The sequence below is a fragment of the Zalophus californianus genome, chromosome 13 (genome assembly GCF_009762305.2).
Source record: "Zalophus californianus isolate mZalCal1 chromosome 13, mZalCal1.pri.v2, whole genome shotgun sequence".
In the NCBI taxonomy this organism is placed as follows: Eukaryota; Metazoa; Chordata; class Mammalia; order Carnivora; family Otariidae; genus Zalophus; species Zalophus californianus.
The window spans coordinates 42497056-42521527 of NC_045607.1; the positions used below are offsets into that span (position 1 = coordinate 42497056).

At 38.8% G+C, this 24472-nt stretch overlaps 1 protein-coding gene and 1 pseudogene across 3 annotated transcripts in view; one reads left to right on the forward strand and one right to left on the reverse strand.

Moving 5' to 3' along the window:
- Window positions 1-18724, reverse strand: part of LOC113934131 — a 38404-nt pseudogene extending 19680 nt beyond the window's left edge.
- The window catches only part of LINGO2 (leucine rich repeat and Ig domain containing 2), a 1255110-nt gene that overhangs the window by 1107353 nt on the left and 123285 nt on the right, over window positions 1-24472 (forward strand). The gene's annotated exons all lie outside the window — the stretch shown is intronic.

Here is a 24472-nt window from a genome sequence, read left to right on the forward strand (position 1 = left end):
AGGAAAAGTCTAAGTCAGCATAATTTGGGGATGGCTTGCTTTTGATTCCCAGGGAGGAGTGCAGAAGGAGAAATATTTGCACAGTGTTGACAATGAAACCCATAGAGCTACCCTTCTGTAGCATCATGGGAAAATAAGGTTTAGGAACCAAACATATCTGTTCTAAATCTATATGGGCCTGTGTGACTCTGGACTGGTTAGAAAAACTTGCTAATTCTCTGTTCTCGTATATAAAATAATAATGCTGAAATCAGCACTACAATATGTGAGTTTTGGTGAGATTTTGTATTTGTCTAGCACATAGTGGACACCAAACACTTGTTATTTTCCTTCTAATTCCTGCGTTTGCATACATAGAGTTCGGTTACACTATAAATTCTTAACACATTTTAGTATCACATAGCTTGTGTCTATCTTTCCAAAAATTACTTTGAATGGCTTTTCAAGATAGTTATTTATCCCAAAAGCTGGACACTACAAAAACATAATGCTACTGTGTGTTTTGTTTTCAGCTTCCTTACATACTTTCTCAAGATACTTGAAGATATTGGGGTTAGGAAATAAAGTCAAGAGAATTGTTATTTGCTAGTTTCACACAGGGCAGGAATTATACTTTCTCTTGGCTCTGATTTTTTCCAGACAAGCCAATTCATTTGTTAGCTAATTCTCTCACATACATAAATTAAGACGATGGCATTTATTTTTGGCAATGTTGTGAATCTTTCAGTTTTTAAGAATTTAAAAGAGCATTGGGGCGCCTGGGTGGCTCAGTCGTTAAGCGTCTGCCTTCGGCTCAGGTCATGACCCCAGGGTCCTGGGATCAAGCCCCACATCGGGCTCCCTGCTCTGCGGGAAGCCTGCTTCTCCCTCTGCCACTCCCCCTGCTTGTTTTCCCTCTCTGGCTGTGTCTCTCTCTGTCAAATAAATAAATAAAATTAAAAAAAAAAAAGAATTTAAAAGAGCATTAAATACTACATTTTTACAAGATACCTATTTTAGTAGCACAATGGCTATAGTTTTTGTGCTTATTTTCACTAATTCATATTCTAGTGGAGTAATAATAAAAAATTGGATTTCTTAAGTGCCCAGTTTTTCTTTATTCACTAGTCTTTAGAAGAGCTTCCCTCCCCTCCTTAAATAAAACAATCTTCTCAAAGATAGATTTTGTAAGTCTGAGTATTTCTCTGAGGAACATTCTTGTAAGAGACACGTTTTAGATTCTATTGTCCTATTGTCTTTTGAGGCTTTCTGCCAAGAGACCCAGCTGATTTCATTTAGATTGCCTATCTACAGGCTGCAGTAGCTCCAAGCACAAAAGGGAAGAGGTCCTTTTGTTTTCCTGAAGGTTCCATGGGAGTACTACCAAGTCCAACCAAAAAGAGAAAAGAAAAAAAAAAAAAAGAATGTCTTTGATTATCCTTATTTCCTTTTGCAAAGGATAGAAAATTTGAGGCAGTTAAATTCCTTTTTAAGAGCAGGGAAAAAACAAAAGTCCTAAAAGAGCATGTCTGGGTCATGCCCCATCACATAAGTGAGATAAAACCAAAAACATTTACCATATTTAAAAGCTACTTTGACTTTCATTACAAAGTCAAAGAATTTGTCAAAGAATCTGCTGCCAAAAAAGAAACCTCTATATGGAAAGGTAGCATATACACACTCTCTTCTGAGCATTTTTCTCCATTTTTTTCTTTCCTTTTATTCTTACCCCTTTCTTACAGGATTTTTTTTTTTCCATGAAAATAGTCCAGATTTTATTTTGGCCAGGAAGCCCAAAAATCCTCCACTAATGTGTCTAAAGTATAATTTTGAGAGAAATAAAAAGTCCAAGTGAAACAGATTCTAAGTAAATCAATGTAGAACAGATTTTTGAGTAGGATGATGTGAGGGTTTTCCTTCCTTCCTTCCTTCCTTCCTTCCTTCCTTCCTTCCTTCCTTCCTTCCTTCCTTCCAATGCAAGCAGGTTTGCTTGTTACATTATCTTATATTTCACATGAAATACTATTGTGAGCCATTAAACAGTACATCACAAAAGCACATACATAAAGCTCTCTGGTCTGAGCAAGAAGAACCTTGTAAATTGAAACAGTAGGCTTTTCCTTATAAGCTGGTTTGAGCTGTCAGAAGGATAATTATGTGTTGTTTCCATTAGATTTGAACAGGAACCTATATTCACTACTTCTTTTTTTCCATTTTGAATCTAAAATTGCTGTGAATGATCATCACTATATTGCTGCATCAACTGAAAATTAAACTGCTGTATGGTAGAATATTTGAATGCAGTAGAGTGAAGAGCGGGAGGGGGACTTACAGTTCGACTTTAAATTGTGGGCCCCAGAAGAAGACCCTTTAACACTGAAAATCTCCAACAAATTCCGTGCTACCAAGTATTTTTCCCCCTCTCTATAGTCTGTTTTCTTTGGCATTCAGCCACTAGAAATTAACACCCAGTTTCCCTGGCAACAATAACAGTGCACAAGTCTTCACAAGAGCTCCCTCATTCAGATTGTTAGCTATACAAATAAAGTTCCACAAAGAGATTGCCTCAGAATAAAAGAATAAAAGAGAGACTGTCCCCATCTATTGTGACAGGCGCTAAGGTATTATTCACAGTACCTCCAATTGGACAATGTGTTTTTGTGATGAACTAAATTACCTTAGATTGGCTTTCCACATCTTTGTGTGCTGGGGATAGCAGCCTACGTTTATATAGTCTATTCAGTTCTCTCCTTACTTCCATTTGCATCAATCCTTTTTCTTTCCAGTGTGGTTTAGGGAAAATTTACTTGCTAAGTTGCCATATTACCTTTTAAGGAGCCACTTCCAACTGAAAGTTAAGTATAGCTCAGAACTTTCAAACTGAAGCTGGCATTTTTTTTAATCCTACCTTCCCTGCCATACGTACATGGGAAGAAAGGAAATACAGCATTTTAACCTGTGGTCTGACCTGTAAAATAAGTGAATTGAGGTTCAATTGTTTCAAATTTGACTAGAAATCCTGAGGGATTTTTGTTTTTTTTCCCACAGTACATTTAACCATATTTCTAAAGGTGATTGGTTTTAAATTTACTAAAGACCACTGATAAATATATTTTAGACTTTTAATTAATCAAGTTCTCTATAATGTTTGCCAAAAAGCGACTACACATCAGCAGTCCTTTAAATTAATAAATCCACAGGGGAAGTAACACATCTCCCCAAAAGGAAGAATTAGTTATCAAACACAAGATATGATACAATTGATAACATTTACCATTCATTGAGTAGCCACAATATTACTTTATTTAGATACCTTAATCAGCACCTTATTAAGTTATCCCATTTCTATGAATTATATATGTATTTTTTTTTAAGATTTTTATTTGTCAGAGAGAGAGAGAGAGCACAAGCCGGGGGAGTGGCAGGCAGAGGGAGAAGCAGGCTCCCCGCTGAGCAAGGAGCCTGATGTGGGAATTGATCCCAGGACTCTGGGATCATGACCTGAGCTGAAGGCAGACACTTAACCACCTGAGCCACCCAGGCATCCCTGAATTATATATGTATTATGATGATGGTAGTGATGATTATTTTAAAAATGAAAAAATAGAGACTTCGATTATATGAACATGCCCAGGGTTACATATGATTCAATTGCAGGCAGTCTAGTTCCAGAGCCTGTGTCTTTAACTAGTTCATTATGACTAAATATCACATTTTAATGTGTTTTTGTTTTTTTGTTTTGTTTTTTTAGTAAAGAAGTGAGATATTTTTCACTGAACCTGTCAGATTCCTTTTAGTTTTCTTTTTTGAGAATGGAACCAACTAGTGACGGTAGATCATAGATGGAAAGAATCTAAGATGAACCAACTTGAGTATAGCTTGAACCCCTAACCCCTGTTCAACATGGGTCTCTAATTCCGAGCCGACACAAGACTACATTTTATACAGACATTTGCTAATGTATGCACATTGGAATTCCAAGATAGGTCCAGGTGGACTAACTGATAATAAACTGGGAACTGAGACTATGCTGCAGGATTTTCAGTTAATTCCGTTCATTCATTCCACAGGAATTCAACTCATTCAGTCCTAGGAATTCAAATTTGTTGTGTCAATAAATGATTTTTAAGACCTTAATGTGTACAAAGCTTCAGACCTATGGGTATACCGAGATGGCCTAAATATGATTCTGGCATTCAAAGGGTTGACTTTGAATGAGGTTGACTTTGACTGAGTGACATAGAATATTAAGGGAAAAGAACTGCAGTAGGAATGAGGACATGTGGATGCTAAGTCAATCTCTGTTAACTACCTGAGTGAGTTTATGTTATAACTTATGATTTTCTCATCTATAACATGAGGTTTTCTTACCTCTTTATCTCCAACAACTCTGATTCTAGTTTCTAAGATTCTGTTTCCTAGATTGGGAACCCTGACAAGGGTCGTTGGGTTTGGTGGTTTCTGTCTTAGGTGCTTAAACATTTTGACAAACCTGCGGTTCCTTTTCAAGACACAGATTTTGCCAGAATTTATTCACAGTGTGTTTTTCCATTATCATAGACTCAGAAAAGAAAGGAACCTCCTTAAAAAAAACAAAAAAACAAAAAAACACTACTTTTTACTTTATTTCCAAAGGTAGAATATTTTAACTGAGATTTTCTTGCACTCAGGCTGGTAAAAATTCAAGAACCAAGGGCAAATCATATGATTAATTCCAAACCCCTCACCATAAATATGTCACCTCAAGATCCATATAAAATGTGATAGACTTCTGATTTTTTTTTTTGCCTTAGGTCACTAAATAGAAGACAGTTATTCTGTAATTAACATTCCAGACTCATGTTAAGGATCATTTTTATCTTATATTTATTTATTGTATGTTTGTATTTTGTTCTCTGAATATGTTAGGTAAAAACTGCATGAGACATTTTAATAGATCTCAAAAGAATGAGCACAAAATAATTGGTACTTATTAAACATAGAGTTAACTTTTATAGTAATACCAACTGTATATACACTTGTGTAGGTGTACTGCAATTAGAATTTACCCCTGTATTGTTCTTTGAAGATTACGTATCAGTTGCTAAGCCTTTCAAAAATCACATCATTATGCCCACTGTCAAGCTCTCTGATTGCTTACATGCACTTTCCTTCTACTTGCCACCCCCACAATTGGATAACTCATGGAATATATTATTGTACTGTTAGAAGCTCTGCTTTATGTTCATTATACTAACATTATGCTTAGAATTTAATTTTGTTAGAAAAAAATCACTAAGGTTTCTGAAAACCTAGGGATAACTTGATATTTTGTGTTATATGTACAGCATCACACCCAAGTAAGTTCAATTCAATCTAAATAAAATCTGCTACTCATTTAGAAAAGTAAGATGTACAGTATTACTCTGTCAGTCCTCCATAATCAGTTCACTCTCCTGTCCTCACTGGACTCTTTCATGCTTCATGCCTTCATTCTTGGCTTTCCCATTTCTTGTTACTGTTCTAGTCATCAGCTTGATCTTACTAATACTTAGCCTGTAAGACGAGGCTTAAATATCACCTTCACATAGGATGACTTCTCTAGAAATTATTTACCTCTCTCCTTATATTCCCCTAAAAATTCCTGTTTATCCTATTTCTAGTAACAAAAGGTAAGTATACTGCATTGAGCAATTAATATGGAAGCCTCTTACATATTACCTTATTAAATTATGTTGATTGCACTACAATTACTTTCTTCCAGTCTCCCGCATTCTAGTAGGTTTTAAGCTTCTTGAGGAAAGGGGTAGCAGATACTTGTTGAATGAATAAGTGAGTAATTAGAAGAACAATTACTGTGAACTAGTCAAATTCACTCTGATGATTTCCTTCCTTAAACAGGAATATAATTGAATGAGAGAGCTGGTCAGAGTTAAAAGTTCCCTAAAGCCATTTTTGTAATTCTGGTAAGCTCACATAAAGGGAAATTGATGATCTTAGGCTCTTTTACCTCATTTTTAAGTAGCATTGACTAGAAGACAAAGTATAGGCTTAAATCTCAGATGGATCTGGGATGGCTTTGAGGCTCATCTCTATGTATGGACCCCTGCACACTGTATACCTTTGCTGACTCCGTTTCCTCATCTCCAAAATATGGGTAAAATACTTCATAGGGCTGATATATTAAATGGGAGAATCAAACCAAGTGTTCAGAATCATCCTTGAATACTTATTTTCATCATCACTTTGAGACTGATTGCCAACAACTAATAGGCCCATGTTGCATTCTGTACTATTTATTGCCCTTCTTGTTACTAACAAACCTAACAGGAAAAGTAACCTGGGCTGTACTGAGGGGCCTCTAGCTCAAAAAGTTAGGCTCCTGAGTGAAAGTCTAATGCTTCTTTCTCTTCCTTCTCCCCTTGCTATGTTTGATGTTACTCTTAGACCTTTCTAAGTGAGATGAAGGTGCCACAGAGTGTGTATCAAATATCAATGGCCAGTGTAAGGAGAGAGGAATTTTCCACTGCACTCAACTTACATGGAAGTGTACCAGAGCATTAAATAATTGCATCGGTGTGACATGCTGTTTAATAGTTCTAGCACACTTGGCTGCCTAAAGACTCTTCAAAGGTAATTTTACCTAAGAAGAGAGAGTTGGCTTACACCCCTTTCCTCCAGTCTTTTCATAAGGGAAACAACCTAATTACAACTTTGAAGGGACCTCAGAGTCTGTTCCCTTTCAAAGATGGCATTCGGCATTGAGTCACTGGGTATCGTAGCTGTGAGGGAGCTTTCAGAATCTAGTGCAAAGGGAAGACTCATTCAGGTAAAGCTCTAAAGCCTATAACTATACCCATTTGAACAAGGTTCTGGCACTGCTCCAGACTTTTTGCTTGCATTTTTGTCTGAGCATCAGTGAATTTGCACTGCTGTTATTCTATCTGTATTCTTTTAGAAGAACTCTTATAGACTATGCTTCAGGCTCTTCAGTTCTGTCCTGAAACATGAAGTATCCCTCCAAAATGACTTTCTTTTTCTTAGATAAGTATAGGGGAGGTTTCAGTAGATCTGAATTTTAGGCTTTGATGATTGACCTATTTTTAAAAGTGGTCAAGCATATATGGGATGTTTTATCTTAAAAAAAAAAATGCACACAGCGCCCCTAGAAATAAAGCCTGAATGAGGTCAAGCAAACCAACTGAGAGAAGTTTACATTTGAAATTGTGCTGGAGAAGTAGCACTGGTCCTCCTTACTTTGTTCTCTATGTGGTTAGGAAAAGACTTAGCCTTTCAAATTAATATTAAGAAACACACTGTTCTATAACTATTGGGGTAAGTGGAAAACTATTAGAGGTAAAGCAGTAGGAATTATAGAAACAAATAGGGTGACTCAGAAAATTGCAAAGTAGAGATGGTCATAGATTTTTAGAAGTAGAAGAATTCTTAGAGTTACTAACTCAACCCATGATTATAGATTGAAAAAAAAATTAAGCTACAAAGTTGAATTAAAAAAATGGAATTGTTAACACTGAAGAAAAGTGATTAAAGTGAAGGTTTAAAAATTATTAAAATTATTTATATAACTTTTATACACTAAACTATGACGGCAGTTAGGGATAAAATATGGAACAAAACAAATGTAATTCCTGCTCTTTTAGAGGTCTATTGTGTGGAAGATACCAAACACTCATACAAATGAGTATAAAAACACAATTGTGAAATGTACTAAATGTGAGGGGTGCATCGTGCTATGAAAACATACAACCAGGAATCAAGTGAGATTTGAAAAACTACAAACAAATAGAAGAATTAACCAGGAGGAGGAATTAAGGAATGGAGGAGAGGTGCATGGAGCATTTCAGGGAAAGAAACACCACCAAAACATCATGAGAAAGCTCAGAATTTTTTGCTTGTGTAGTGAGTAGTTGCATAAGCATGAAAGATAGCACTAAGAAGAAGGAAAATATAAGTAAATAGCACTCATTTTTTTCATGGACAAGACACTTTGATTTTGTATTGTTTAATCTTCCCAACAGCTCTCTGATACAGCCATTCTTTCCCCTGTTTACAGGTAAGGGAACCAAGGTTTGTACTGTTTAAATAACTTGAGAAGGCTTCATAGCTAGTGAACAGAAATGTTGGAGGTTGACTTTCAGAATACATTGTGGGTTTTCCTGGAGATGGCAGGGAGGGGGAGAGAAAGAGAGGGAGTTGGGAAGAGATGCTGAAGGAAGAAGCAAATAAGACAGGAACAATGAATTGGGAATGTGTACATGAATAGAGAATATGTACATCATGGTACAGGCAGGTAGATTCTATAGTAAATTTCTAGGTCAGGAGTGAGAAGAAATAAGGAGTTCAAAATTTCATTCTCTCATGGTGTCCATGTGAGGGAAGGCATGCACTGGGCCAGGAGAAAAAGCAATTTAAAAATTGGAAATTTATAGTAAGAGTAATTGTCAGGCCTAAATAGTTCCTGTCTTTGTATCCAACTTGGGGGGGGGAAAGTAAAACAAATTTTCTTAAGATTCTTTTAAAAATTGTGTGAGCTTTTCTCTTGTCTCAGTCTGCTTGAGCTGTCATAATAAGATAACACAGGCTGCATCTTATAAAGCTGAACTCAAAAAAAGTAGAAGGGTGGTTACCAGGGGTGAGAAGGGGGATGGGGGGCAGAAATGGGGAGATGTTGGTCAAAGGGTAAAAACTTGCAGTTACAAAGATAAGTTCTGGGGATCTAATGTACAGTATAGTGATTATCTTAATACTATATTTACATACTTGAAAGTTGTTAAAAGAAGAGATCTTCAATATTTTCCCCACAAAAAAGAAACGGTAATTATATGACTTGATGGAGATGTTTGCTAACACTATGGTGGTAATCATTCTGCAATATATAAGTGTAGCAAATAAGCACATTGTATACTTGCAACTTAAACAGTGTTATATGTCAATTATATTTTGATAAAGCTGGGAAAAAAAATCAGAGTTTAGGAGGCTTAAACATCAGAAATTTATTTTCTCTTCTCTGGAGGCTAGAAGTCCAAGATCAAGCTTATGGCCTCATACACTTTTCCTCAGTTTGTGCATACGGGGGAAAGAAAATGGAGACACAGAGATCTTTCTTTCTTTTCAGGTAAGTCCACCAATCCTATCAGATTAGGACCCATCCTTCTGACCTCATGTAACTTTAATGACCTTCTAAAGGTCTATCTCCAAATAGAGTCACCTCAGGGGTTAGGGCATATGAATTTGAGGTGGGGGGCAGAAGACACAATTCACCTCAGAGCACCTCTCCCTTTCTCTTTTATTTAATCACTCTATTGAATTCTGAGAGGCAGTTATCACTACTTGGTATTTTTCTTGTTCATATACTTATCTTTGATTTTCATTATTATTATTTCCTCTCCCCAGACTAAATTAAAGCTTCATTGGAACCCTATTTTGCTTTGTTCATCATGATACTCTCAGAGCCTAGAATAGTGCTTAACACAATAAGGACACCAGAGAGTATTGGCTGAATGAAGAAAAGAGCTTATTCTTTGAGAGCTTCACCAGAGAGCACATTTTTTGAACACTTCCTAATAATGCAACTTCTCATTAGTACAAGAAAAAATACCCCCTGATGTTTCAGAATAGTTCTTCAGAGGGAAAACAGAAGTAGAGTATTTTTGTCTTCAGCTGTTCATGCATATTCTTACCTTCTCTCTAGATATCCATTACTGCATACCCGGAGAATAAAGTGTGCCAATCTGACTTCCGAAATCTAATTGCAATCAGGTTGAAATGATGAGTGAGTCTGGGTCCCCATGCTTCAGAGGATGTGCATATGTCAGGCTGATCTTTGCCTAAAGGGGGATGTTTTCAGTTATACAGTGAGCCCAGCAGTTAATAGGAGATTTTAACACATTCCTTTTTGTCCGGGGGCGGGGGGGGGGTGGTGGAGAGAATTTTACCTTTATTTTTACCATACTCAATTTTATCTTTTCATTATAAAGAACATATTTCTTAAAGTAAAATATTTCTTTCATTCCTTTTGGGTAGGAAGTATTGATCAAACTGGCATTATCAAAGAAGGAAGAGCATGAAGCTTAGCAAGGATGAATCAGAGCTAAATCATAGTAAATTCAGGAAGAAGTTGTATACATCTTTGTGGAAAGAGATAATGAGAAAACAGAACTACAGAATGATTGGGATTATTTTTACCACAACAGAGAAGCTAGAGTGTTCTATCTTAATGATAGTGGAACTATAATTGAAAAAATATAAATGAAATGTTTGTTAGAGGAAGTGACCCTTCACTGGGCTCTACATTAGGAGAATGTCTGGAGGAGGAATTGGGATGAGGTTTGTGCCTCAAATCATAAATGAGGTCATAAGAGGGAGAATTTGAATGAATGGTTTAAAACAGTTACTTTGAAGCTTTATACTAGAGGGTGGCTCTGAGAAATGCAGACCCAGCTGCTGGTCAAGTTTGTCATCTCTGTTCTTGCTGTCTGTTGGCTGTGGGGGCATGAGGTAAATGAGACTGTGTATCCCTGATCACCCAGCAAACTTATTTGGATTATTTACATGGTGGCTCAGGGCTTTAAGAGATTGAATAGACGCAGGCAAAGCAACTTGGGACCCAGGTCAAACTGCATAGCCTCACTTCTACCACATTCTGCTGGCCAAAGCAAGCTGTGGGTCAACTCTAACTCTCGACTCAGGAGATGGAGATAATAAATTCCACCTCTTGATGAGAGGAGCTGAGAAGAATCATGATCACTCTTGTAACCTGCCGCAGTGCATATAAGTAAAAATGCAGATGCATTTTTCTTCATTTTTTAACTGAATTATGCTTTTCAACTGTCTATAAAAGTTCAAGGAATCTTACGTTATATCTTTATAGGTCACATACCTTCACTTTCAAAAACCTTAACAGGAAATCTGTACTAAGAATTCTTCTTGAACTTAAAGAGAATATATATTTGGAAAAGTGCTAATGGCCTAGATACAAGCATATTTTAGATAGAATCCAGTAGAAAATGTGGCAAGTCAAGCCAAGGAGTATCTTGGATTCGCTATGGATCCTTTGGAGTCAACATTCCAGCTTGGCTTTTCAAGCAGAGATCCTAAGAATAATTACTATGGAACGTGCTGCTTCATTCTCCAGTATCCAAATGCTAGTTCTTCAGTGAATACTGGACTACCAGGCTTCCATGGAAGGACGTCATTCAGTGTTTCCTGTGTCCCGTTTTTAACGTAGTCATGGTAGCTACAAGCTATTGTGAATAAAATCTTGGAATAAAAGCTGATGAATATTTTTTTTCATGCATATGAGAGGTAAGGAGGGATCAGAGTCCTATGCCTCTTGATAGTTTGAGATGCCCAATTTATCACTGATGCTGTGGGTTTTAAGCGTCTGTCAAATTTGAATTGAGCTTATTTTTAAGCTCCTCAATTTAAAAAAAAAAAACAAAACAAAACCCAACCTTCTCCTTCCCAGCTGCAGTCTCACTAATCCTTGTTTTGAAACTAATTAAACACATACAGCATATTTAAAATAAAATTAGTGATCTGTTTGCCCTCTTCTTGCATCTATAATATCTTGCAAATGTTCTTTTGCTTAAGGCAAGTTTGTGTTTTAGGAAATAAAGATCTCTTAAATGAATTCATCCTTTACCTCAATCCTGGCAGCTAGGGATCTCCTTCTCTAATTTGTGTTTTTCAATCAGAATTAATACTTGAATTTAAAATATGATTGTTATTTCCACGATAGCCTTACATGCTGCCAGTTTCCCACATGACTGTTTTGATCTATCACTCAAGCATATATACTGTTTAAAATTGAAAGCTGTCTTTTCCCTTAGTCCCACCAGAAATACTTGATAGAAAAAAATACAACGTTTCCCAGGGCTTCTTCTAAGCTGATTTTAATTGACTGCTTCAGCCCAGGGACAGACCAAAACAGTTGTGATTCCAGCAAGGTCTCTGTGGCAGCCCACTAAAGCATTCAAAACACTCAGTGGGAGGGATCAAGGTGAGTTGGAGGCAAAGCTGATGGAAAATTGGAAGTCATAGGCTTCTATTTGTCACACCAGCCTACGGTGGCATGTTCACCAGGGTTTTTATTCCTGGTGCATACTCCTAAATGTCAAAATAAATTATCCCATAGAAAACAAGTGAGTTATCAAGGCTGACTGTTCTTGACGTCCTGACTTTTCACAAACTCCTTCTCTTCCAAAACTAAATTTATCATTAGTTCAGTTCTGATGGCAGGATAATATAACCTTACTTGGCTTTTGCCGTGTGTGCTGATGAGGCACCATCGCTGAGGGATAGAGCATACACAGGAACAATTTTGACAAAAGGGCTACTGAAATAGTTTAACTCTCCCAGAGACAAATAATCCCTTGTCAGTGGGCATTTTTGCAACCACTACCCAGGAGATTTAATTGAAAAGCTTAAAACACATAGAAGCAGTGGGGGAAAGTCCCGGGAATTTGGAAATGATGAAAAAGTTTAATCTTCATCAATGAAAAGTTTTTCTAATTCACTCTTCACACTGTGAGGTAGTAGGCTGTGCAGCATTTACAATAGCAAGCAATTAGAAGCCTTTTTTCTCCCCCTTAGCAATAGCCTTGAAGTGACCTAGTTAAAATCATGTTTATAGTTCTGTGGTTTTTTTTTTTTTTTTTGAAGTGCTATCTTAGTTTAATTTTGTAGACTAACATTTGGTTTCTCTGTTAGTAGAAATACATAGCCTTTGGCAAATTCAGGACTTATTAATCAAAATCCTGAAAAATAGGGTTCTACATTCAAGATTAGCATCTGGGATGATCACCTTGTCAATGGCATGGTCAAGTCAAGATCTAACTAACTATAGAGAGAATGGGTCCAGAGGTGGGGAGAGGGGGACAGTACCGGTGTTGGATTGGAGAGGGAGCCACTGAGGATTTAAAATCCAGCACCAGGGGCACCTGGGTGGCTCAGTCAGTTAAGTGTCTGCCTTCGGCTTAGGTCATGATCACAGGGTCCTGGGATCGAGTTCCGCATTGGGCCCCTTGCTCAGTGGGGAGCCTAGTTTTCCCTCTCTCTCTGCCTGCAGCTCCCCCTGCTTGTGCTCTCTCTCTTTCTCTCTCAAATAAAAAATCTTAAAAAAAAAAAAAAAAAAATCCAGCATCATTCTCCTACTTTCTGTTCTTGCTTCATGGCCTTTGTTTTAAAATGTCTCCAAGTAACTTCTTTCTATTCTTTCTTTAAAAAACATGGGAACATATTACCTCTACCCAACCCCAACTTTTGAAAACTGTATGACTTTAGAAGGTATTCAAGGAGGACAGTCTTTTCCTCAGTTTCCTCTAACCTCCACCCCCAACTACATGTCTTTACTCATTCATATTGAATGATGTAATTACTCTAAAAGACCCTGTCAAATACAATTTTAGGGTGTGGGAAGAGAAAGCAAACTTAAAAGCAGAACTTAGAGTGAACAAAATCATGAACAGAGCTCAATCCCAGTAGAGCCCTTAATCTTAGAAGTTAGAAATAAAAAGAGATTATGGGCTAGAAGTTGAATGAATTCAATGAGGACAGAACAGATGAAACTGGAGGATGAGAGATCTTCCCTGAAATGGAGGTCACTTCAGCCTTCATTGCCACGGGGTCCTTTTGCTTCGGTTCTCAATTGTTAAGGAGCCATTAATGGTCACAAACAAGTGTGACAGGAGTGTTGGCTGACAACCATCATCTGAACAATGAATTTGTATTAGTTTTCTTTTTGAGACTCAAATGTGACTCCATTTATATCCTTACAAAAGGGTAAGCTTTTAATTCCTCATTCAGCATGTGTTCATTTCTTTGCAATCCATATGACACTGTTCAAATTTTTGTTAGCATTACTACGTTATATTCTGATTTATCTATTCACTATTCCTTCTGCCTGCACCCCACCAAACTAGGAGTTAGCTCTTTGAAAGCAAGGAGCATTGCTTTATCTTTGTATATCTAGCATCTAGCACACACTGAGGGCCCATAGTAAGAGTCTCTTGTAGCTCTAGACTGGGTGGTCCCACTAGTAGTATAGTGGGAGGGGCTCTCATACGGTATTCTTTCCTGATTTAATTCATTCCCTCGTTTGTTAAATAATTTTTAAACTCCTACTGTGTTTTTGGTACAGTGCTAGGTATGAAATATGAAACAGTGAGTAATGCATTCCTTACCCCTGCGGCTTACAATCTAATGGAAAAACAATGAAGCAAGTTATTTCACAAATGATATTTAGAATTTAGTTGTATTAAATGCTATAAAGAAAAACTGCATTAAATGCTAACAGGAAAAGTAGATGGAGCTGTGGGAGCAGAGAGTATGGTTGGTTCTGGGGGCAAGAACATGTTGCAGAATTGATAGTAGGTTCACACTTGAAGAATGTGCAGTCCTTGGCCAAGTGAAGAAAAAGTGAAGGAACATTTCCAGACAGAGGGAGCAGCATGATGGAAAGGCCTAAGTTGGACTACTAAGAGAGGCTAGCCCATGTTGACTTTGGGGAAGAGTGGTGGAAAATGAAGTTGGAGAAGGTTTGCTAAGACCAGACTCTTCCTGGCCTCAAAAGCCATTTTGTCAATATGAGTGAATATCCCAAGAGTATTCTTAGGGCTTTCAGTGTATTAAGAGATTAGTAGGATCATACTTACATTTTTAAAATCATCCTGGCTTTAATATGAAGAATTGAACAACAAAAAAATGTGCAGTGGCAGGAGGGTATTGGGATGGTTCCGGTGAGCTACAGTGGTGGCTTGGGCGTAGGTAATGGCAGTTACGATGGAGAGAATGGACAGTATCTACATATACTAACAGAATAAATCAGCAGGGCTTATTCACTGATTATATTTAGGAATTAAGGGAGAGGATGAAACCTAGGTTTCTTCTATTTCTTATCCACACGGTATTTAAGCCTCCCTCATAGCATGAACAGTACACTATTAACAAAACAACAAAAAACAGAGGTCAGATGAATTGTGCAGATGTGTTTTTAAAATCTTTTTGTTTATGGATATTTCGTTAGAATAAATGGCCGTTTTATCGTTAGTGCTAGATACTTGGCCCCACTGATAATCTTAGTCAAAGTACATATGATAGGGCCTAGGCTTTTGCATGATAGAGGTGACAAGATAGAAAAAAAAAATCACCTTGAAGAGTCCTTGGTTATTTTGTTAATCTAATCAGTAATACTGTTATTATTGTTACTGCCCTGCCTAGTATACGCTCTTTCTACGGTTTGACCATAATATTTTTTGAATTCAAAGTCAGTGTGACCTATAGCTTCTAAGGTTTGTTTTAAATTTTGGTGCCCACTTGCACCCTTGCAGCATGAAACATTTCAAAGTCAGCCAAAAAGAGTACCCTTAACCTAAAGGTTAGGAAAAATAGTCATCCTCTCCTGCCCAAAATACAAATATACTCGCCATTTCCTCTCATCACAGCATCATCTCACTATCAAAACATTCTATACCCCACGTAAGCTATGGGCCCTTGCCAAGATCGGGGCAAGCTTTGGCAGCTCTACTCTCTCTCTCCCATGTGATATTCCTATCTTCTTGTGAACTCTTGACATCTTGTATAACACCTACCAATTGGCACCCTAAACATCTCCATGTGGAGCTGGGAATTCCTCTTTTAATCCATATGCGCTTTTACCAATCACCAGTCTCTCCACATAAAAATACTTAACTTATACCAAGGATGTCTAGCACACAGAAGAAAGGAAAAGAATCCATGCCCTGAGGGTATAACTGTGTTATATCAGGAAAGGCTAGTTGCTAAGCAATCTATAATCTGACCCAAAGGCGCTATACAGAGGAACTGAAGTGAGCTGAGTGCAGGCAAACCGTGAGGGTGGGTTGAAGAAATAAACAGTAAAACTGTTTATAAGAAATATAAGTAAAACTCATATCACATAAAGATATGAGTAACGTTACAGATTTTTAAAAATCTGTTACTAGAACAAATGAAGAGAAGCATTGGCCAAAACTCCTTTGTAGACATTCCTTCAACGAGGAGTCCAGCCTATCTCCCCACTTCCTGTCAGCTCCCCTAGTGTTAAGCCTACCTTTATGTCACCTACCACCTGCTTGCCAATGGCAGGGAGGCCAGGACACCTTGGTGTTGAGCAGTTGCGGGGAGAGGGTGGGGATTGTCTTTGTACCAAATGCTAACTGAGTTACAAAGCTAGCAGAACATGTCAGTGGTGGTGGGCCCTGCTGGAGGTTGTATGTATTCTTATGCTGAAGTGTAGATTTTTTTTTGAATGGCTTTTGCAGGTCATACTGAAGGTGTTCTTCTGCCTTTTAGGAGAAAGGTATTTAATTTCTTTCAAAATTCTGAATGGAAAAATATCCTGAGTTCAGACATAGTGCAAATGTTAATTGTAGAATTCTAATTAGATAGCTATTTAATTTTTTAAAATATCCTGTTACTGGTTTAGATATGTATGATTATCTTTTAATTATGTCTGAAATGGTTTTTGTGCCATTCATGTCCACTTAAGGCCTAGCTCCTCTTCCCACTAAAAGGCCACCCATCCAGGCAGCTTGCACTGAGAGGATATCTGCTCTTGCTCCATCAGAGGAACTCCACAGCGAACTTGGAGGGCCTGACAGGTTGAGAAGAACAAGATAGTAGAGAGCGGTCCTCCTCTTTGGCATGGTTTTCGCAGGGAGCGAGTATCTCCCCTTCATCTCAAGGTCCTTCCAGCTGGACGAAGAATCAAATTGACAAGGGAAAACAAAATTTAATTTTGTACACACAGGGAATCCCTACAGAGAGGGAAATTCCAAAGACGGGCAAAATATGTACCGATGTGGTCCTGCGCTAGGGAGAAGGAAGTAGGATTCTGGGACCTGAAAGGGAAGGAATACAGTTCACAGGAAGATGAAACAGAGTAAATGTCCCGTAAACAAATGTTTGCGGGGCCTCTCAGACAACGGGATGGGCAGGGCTTAGATCTAACAGGCCTTGCGAGCTTCCTCCCTGACCATGCCTCGTTCGTAGTATAGTGTAGTTACCTGTGGTGATAGCTCTCTTCTTGGAGCAGGTCCTCTATCGAAATTCTATTTAGGCTGGAGAGGGAGAGGTGAAGGGCCTTTCCTGAAGGCACCGGGTTTTTATTGCTTTCTAACTCCAAATAATCTTCATGCCAAAGTGGCCTGCCCTTGCTTGGCTCCTGCAATTTCACTTCAAATGTCACTAATGAAAGACATGAAAATTGAGTGCTAATCGCATGTGCAACCTATTAAATGTACTGGATGGTCAATGAAAAAAATTCTCAGTATCCACCTGCAGCATACGTAGGACTCCTCTCGTGGGTTACCAAAGGCCTGGGATCATCATAATGCTGTCAGGAGAACATATTTTTTCCAGGGTAAGACATACAGGTAAAAGGAAATGTTTATCCTCTTTTTCCTCTTCATTGCTTCATCTCGCAAAATACAGCTAGCTAGATGGGTTTTTTAACCAAATTTAGGGGATATGTTCAAGATGGTCTTTCTTTTTTTTTTTTTTACTTTTATTTTTATTTTTTTATTATGTTAATCACCATACATTACATCATTAGTTCTTGATGTAGTGTTCCATGATTCATTGTTTGTGCATAACACCCAGTGCTCCACGCAGAACGTGCCCTCCTCAATACCCATCACCAGGCTAACCCATCCGCCCACCCCCCTCCCCTCTAGAACCCTCAGTTTGTTTTTCAGAGTCCATCATCTCTCAGGGTTCATCTCCCCCTCCAATTTCACCCCCTTCATTCTTCCCCTCCTGCTATCTTCTTCTTTTTCTTTTTCCTTAACATATGTTGCATTATTTGCTTCAGAGGTACAGATCTGTGATTCAACAGTCTTGCATAATTCACAGCGCTCACCATAGCACGTACCCTCCCCAGTGTCTATCACCCAGCCCCCCCATCCCTCCCACCCCCCACCACTCCAGCAACCCTCAGTTTGTTTCCTGAGATTAAGAATTCCTCATATCAGTGAGGTCATATGATACATGTCTTTCTCTGATTGACTTATTTCACTCAGCATAACACCCTCCAGTTCCAACCACATTGTTGCAAATGGCAAGATCTCATTCCTTTTGATGGCTGCATAATATTCCATTGTGTATATATACCACCTCTTCTTTATCCATTCATCTGTCGATGGACACAAGATGGTCTTTCTTAAAAGATAAACCATGGCATACTCTGAATTCTCCGGGAGATTCCGGGTTGTGGAGGCGAGCAAGGGATCTTAAAGAGCTGCAGACGAACCACGTCCTGTTCCTTCCTATAGCTGGCTAAAATGTGAGCTGCGGCAGGGATGTATTCATTTGGCAATAACTACCATCCTTCCCAGCCTCTTCTCTGGGGTAGTCTTTTTAATTCAGTGACTCTCCCTCCTTTGGTGGTCAGCTTAAATATCTCACAGCCATTCTCTTCCCTAATTAGGTCACATCCATTATACCAAATTTTGTGAAAATAGTTCTGCTCCTCAGGAGATATTTCACACTAATTATAAGGAGAATTTGTCCATTTGGCCTTTTCAAAAAGCTCCTTGTTCAAATCATACTTACTGTGTGCTGACCGTGTGCCAGGTTCTCTGCTGGGTACCAGACCCAACGTGTATTTAGAGGATTCACAATTTGCAAGAAACGTGGCAAGTGACATGATAGTTCTCTTCCTCAAGCATGTACCTTCATTACCAACTCCTAAAAATGTGGCTCTGGCCCCATCTCCAAAGGTGTGCATGATCTCAGAAGGTTGAATAAAAAATGTTTAGCTTCTAGGAAAGGCATTCATGTTTCAAGACCTTCCCAGGACACGGTTAGCAGTGCTGGCTTCCTCATGCCTCAGTCCGCCAACACTGATGCCCCTAGTCGAGAGTCTAAAAATGACCCTCTAGTGGCAAGGGAATTTTTGAGGCTAGTAGCACGCTGCATTTTGAGACTAGAAGCTGGTGCTTTTAAAATGCCATTTTCCAGGAACAAAAGCGTTTCTTGAGTGTTGAAAAGTGTCCTAATGTAACTGACATTAAACATTTAATTGGGAAAATATTAAAAATTTTGGCAAAGCTGACAGTTGAAGGAAACTGATGTTTAATGAGTACTTACTATGTGCTAATTGCCGCAATAAACAGAGTCTGTGAATGACTCCCTTTAAGACTGCTGTGACCCTAAGATATTGGTATGCTGCAAGCAAGTTCCATCGCAGTGCCATAGCCTGATTCACCCAAACGCCCATCTTCGTCATTATCAGAACAAAGAAAACTTTGCTTCTTGTCAGAGATTGCTGCTAATGCTCCCGGTAATGACCAGGGATCTTTTCCACGGAGGTGTCTGCAGCAGTGTGTCAAGGAAATGAGTCCTTTCATTCTGGAAGAAAAGGTGCTGTATAAATTGCCTCTTACATTCCTCTCTCTTAGGCAGCAGAGTCTTAGAACTAGGCCCAGAATTCGTGTGAAGGCAAAGCCCCGGCCCCACTGAGCAGCGCAGCTAGGGGAACCAGGAGAAAGATAAAGAGCATGGATTTGGAGGTCTGACTACCTGGTTTAAATCCTACCTCTACCACTTGCTCACTCTGTGACCTTGGCCAAGTTACTTAACCTCTCTTGGCATTACTTATCCCTGCCAGAAAACAGAAATGGTGGTAGCACTTAATTCGTGAGGTCGTGATAAGAATTAAAAGCATGTAAAGCATATAAAGCATTTAGTCCAATGCCTGGCACATGATAAGGGCTCAGTAAACTAACTGTTTTTACGGCCTTATAGTATAAAATGTTCACTATCATTAAAGACATGAAATTTTTATTATTGTGCCCACACATAAGGAAAGAAGCTGCTTGGTCTTGGATAGTGAAAACTGCCTTGGAGTTTTTTCAGGTTTGATCTGAATCCCATGCTAAGGGCTGTTTCTGTGGTTCTCACTGTGTGGCATCTAGATGTTTTTCAACACTCAGAGGACTTGGACTTGAGATAGGCCAGCACGTCATCTGTGCACCCCAAGGTGGAGTGCTGGGTGGGGAAGGAAGCCAGATCTGGACCAAATTGTGACTACTAGGGTGTTTAAGATAGAATTTGGCTTTAAAATTTGGCTTTTATCAAGGTAGCTTGATGATAAAGAACAGAATCGAAGGGGCAAAGCAGTCCCAACCAGGGTCTTAATGTACATCCTAGACGCAGGTCTTGAGTATTGTCTAGAACATATCCGAACTATTGCTATTTATTTAACCTTCAATTGTGCTGAGCCATTTGATAAATACATGGATATGTAGATAAGTAGATAGATGATAGATTCATATATATATTTATTTTCAAGAACATTTTTCATAGGCAATTAATTGATATGGTAGCCTTTTTATTCAGCATTTCATGAGTTGGGCAGCATCTAACCCAGCTGACGGAAAGGGGGTTAGAAGAGCTATACAAGGTGAGAGATTTTTATAGACCAAAGCAAGAAGGAACAAGGAAGTCATACAAGGTACCTGCTGATGGATCAAAGCAGGACTACTTTTTTTATATTGTGCAAAGGAAGGTCTTGGGGCCGGGTTAGGTGCTAAGCAGACAAGTGCTGATTTGTGAGCATAGGCCTTTCTCTTTTGGGAAAACCAACATAGAAATTTAAGTTCTGGTTTGCTGACAATGTTTTATATATATATATCTATATGTATTATATTTATTTCTATAAATATATTTGTCCATAGATACATATATCTAAGTAATGTATCTATATCTCCCTCCCTTCCTCCCTCTCTCCCTCTCTCCCTATAAATATATATGTAAATGGTTGGGAATGTTGTAACCAAAGTGTTCCTACTGCTACTATTAAAGTCTTACCCTTGCTAGCAGTGTTGGACAGTGGGGCCTGTTGAAGGGTAGCAGCTATGGCTGGTCACTCATGTCGCAGGTCTGGAAGCATGAAAGAATGGGGTGCTATTGCAGATGTGATTATTTCAGGAACTAGGTAAGGGCCTTCAGTGTACTTAGCTCAAAGCTGCTGCCAAGGGCATAGGAGTGGGTGGGGGGTACGAGAAGAGATGGCTCTTGGATACTCTTGGCATATTCCTATGTCTGAGTGCTAAACAGTTCACAAAAGGATCTATTCTATGCTTAATTCAGGAAAAAAATCACCCAAATAGGACCGAGATTGCGTGAAGAAGAGTAGGAGCTTACTTTAATTGACAGATAACCTTTCAAATATAGGGAATCCCCCCAAAAAAATTTTCTCATGGATGTAATCATTTCTACTTAGAAGTGCTTCTTTTTTCCTTCAATTGAAACGTTCTTAAAAATGATGATTAGAGGGGAGCCTAGGTGGCTCAGTCAATTTAGTGTCTGAGTCGATTTAAGCTCAGGTCATGATCTCAGGGTTGGGAGATCCAGCCCCGCCTCAGGCTCCACGTTCGGCGTGGCGCCTGCTTAAGTTTCTCCCTCTCCCTCTCCCTCTCCCTCTGTGCCTCTGCCCCCACTAAAAAAAATAAATAAAAAATAAATGATGATTGGAGAAAATGCTAGTAAGACAGGGTTCCTATTGTACTCTTTTTCTTGTTCCAAGAAGTCACAAGTAACAACCTCCCAACTAAGTGATTTAAAAACAACCACCAGCTATTGTTCATGAGTCTATGGGTCCCCTGGGTAGTTCTCATGATGTAACCTGAGCTCAGTTAATTTCAGTTAATTTCAGCCGGCTCTGGCATCTGTAATCACCCAGCAGATAGATAAGGAGCCAACTGGTTTGGGATGGCCTCAACTGGAATGACTTGGTTCTCCTGTTTTTGTGCTCTCCTGAAGGCTAGCCCAGACTTGTTTTTGTGGCAGAGGTATGAGAGTGACCAAAGCACATAAGGTCATATAAGGCCTTGGGCTTGAAACTGGCACATTGTCACTTGACTACATTTTATTTGCTAAGACAAGTCATGGGCCAGCCCCAATCCACAGGTTGGGAAAATTGATTGTTTTTTTAAATATTTTATTTATTTGACAGAGAGTGCACAAGCAGAGGGAGAAGCAGGCTTCCTGCTGAGCAGGGACCCCGATGCGGAACTCAATTCCAGGACCCTGGGATCATGACCCGAGCCAAAGGCAGACACTTAACTGACTAAGCCACCCCGGCACCCCAAAATAGATTCTTTTAATGGAAGGCACTTCAAAGTTCCATTGCAAGTGTTGTAGATAAAGGGAGAGAAAGAATTGGAGCCATCTTTGCAATCAACCTAGCACATCTGCTATTAAAATTTTCCCTGTACTGAAGGAAACTCCAGTAAGATCAGGGATCTGAGGTAGATGGTAGAAACATTGCCGACAGTGATTGCACTCAAATCTCACAAGTATGCGACCAAGCTGGAACTCAGGGTTCCACTCTGCCAGTCAGTCAGGGTTTGCTGCATTGTGCACGATACCATTTGGCTGTGTTTTTCCCTTTGAAAAATGACCAGTAAACTCAGTTTTGACATACATAGATTCCCAGTTTATAGCTTTAGAGATAAAGTATGACTGAACTAGCTCTAAGGTCTCTCTACTCTTTCTGAGGCAGAAGAAATGAGATTGGGACCTTGTGAAGCTCAGCTTGCACGTACTGGAATGTCCGTAAATGTATTCTTCGCTTCCAATGAGAAAAAATAATGGAGGTGTTTGGGAAGGAAAACTGCATTTTAAAGGTAGTTACACTGACTACCTATCTTGTAAAAACTGCATCTGGGGACTCCAGGTTTTGAAAGGAGAGCAATAGAACGCAGGTGGTTTCTATTCTTCCTAGTCTAGTCTTACCCTCTTCTCTTCAGTCTGGACCACCATCATCTGTGCATTCTGGAAATAGTGCAGCATTGCTTCCCAAGTTGTTTGTGTTTTTTTGGTTTTTTTGTTTCTGGGGTTTGTTTTTCTTGTTTTTGTTTTTTCCAACCCAGAAACATCTGTGCATAGATGGCTGTTTTATTATCTAAAATACTTATTTTCCAGATATATGCTTGTGGTGTGACATAAAGGGTTTTCAGTGGAAAGTTGGTTTCCCTCACACTGCTGTCCTCCAGCTCCTTGTAAGTGGAATATATTCCTCCAGAGTTGTCCTATGTAAAGATAAGCAGAAGCAAGTATTTTTATACAGCTGTTTACTTCTTTCAGTATAAATATGAACATACAACACATGTGCATTGTTTTTTATTTGTGTTAAAAAACAAAATTCAACCGAGTGTATCTGATGATCTAATGGGCTTTATTAAATGATTCATGAATGGGGCAGCATTCCATCTAGCAAGCAGAGGGGAGCTCTGCTGCACCCCATAAAAGACAGGTTTTTAAAGACAAAGAGGGTATTAGAAAAAGAAGGAATGTATTAGCAAGGAATGAATTGTGGAGGCAAGGTTGCCCTCCTTAGGTGAGCAAAAGGGGTCTGATGCCATTTTGGGCCTGTGGTTTTCTTTTTAACATTTGGTTTACTTAATAATTTACCTTTAGAGATTTCCTAATCTCTGTACATAGAGAGCTGCCTCATTTTACTTGCAAACACATAACATTTTGACAAAGTACCTCCCAGCTGCCCCTTACATGGTTTCTCTTTGCCTGTTGGCCGGCCACACACTATTCTTGGGGACTTCCTTTTCCATACTAGGGACTTTGTGTCCCAGATGGGTCCTGCTATCTTGATCCGTCTCATGAGCAAACAAGGCATCCATCCTTATTTCCATGTCCCACTTTCTGGGATAACTGGAATGTTTTCCATGACACAGGGTGCTCTGCCTCAGCTTTACCAATGAGGTCTAAGACTGACCATCACTAGTTCTAATAATCACAGATTAATCACCTTAGACAATCTCACTTCTCAGTTTCTGACTCAGTAGGATTTTTTTGTTTTTTGATGCATCAGAAATAATGTCATCAATGCTAAACAATTTATCTTACCCTGCTGGCATATTCAGTTAAAAACCAGGTGAGGACATCTCTAGTGCCTCCGAGGCCTAAGTTGTAAGAATCATTAAAGGTTGATATGTCAAAGCCTTGCCTTGTCTATCCATTCTTGTACCCTGAAGGTTTTGAAGGTGCTTGGAATGAGTCAGTTGGAAGGTACCCATTTTTTTCCTATTGTTTCCATGGTCTGGGAGTTTCAGATAAGACTTTCTAGGGTGTGACTTTTATCTCAGTGAAATCAAATTTATGTCTGACAAGCATTTTATATTGTAGAATATACTATAACATTTAATTGTAAATTATGGTATAATGTTTATGAGCATAAACTCCAGGGCCAGCCAGACTCTGTGACCTTGAGCAAGTTATTTGATCTAAGTTTCTGAGTCTTCATCTGTAAAATGGGATTAATAATACTTTGTAGTTTAAGGTGTATTTTTTTTTCAAGGTGTATTTTGAAGTTTAGTTTAAATATTGTGTATAAAATTCCCACAGTATCTGATAAGGTAGTCAATGTTAGCTATAACCTTAAACAGAAGCCCCGTGTACCAGCTCCTACAGAAGATTTTCTTATACCTTCACCCCCCATAGGCCCTCGGCTGTT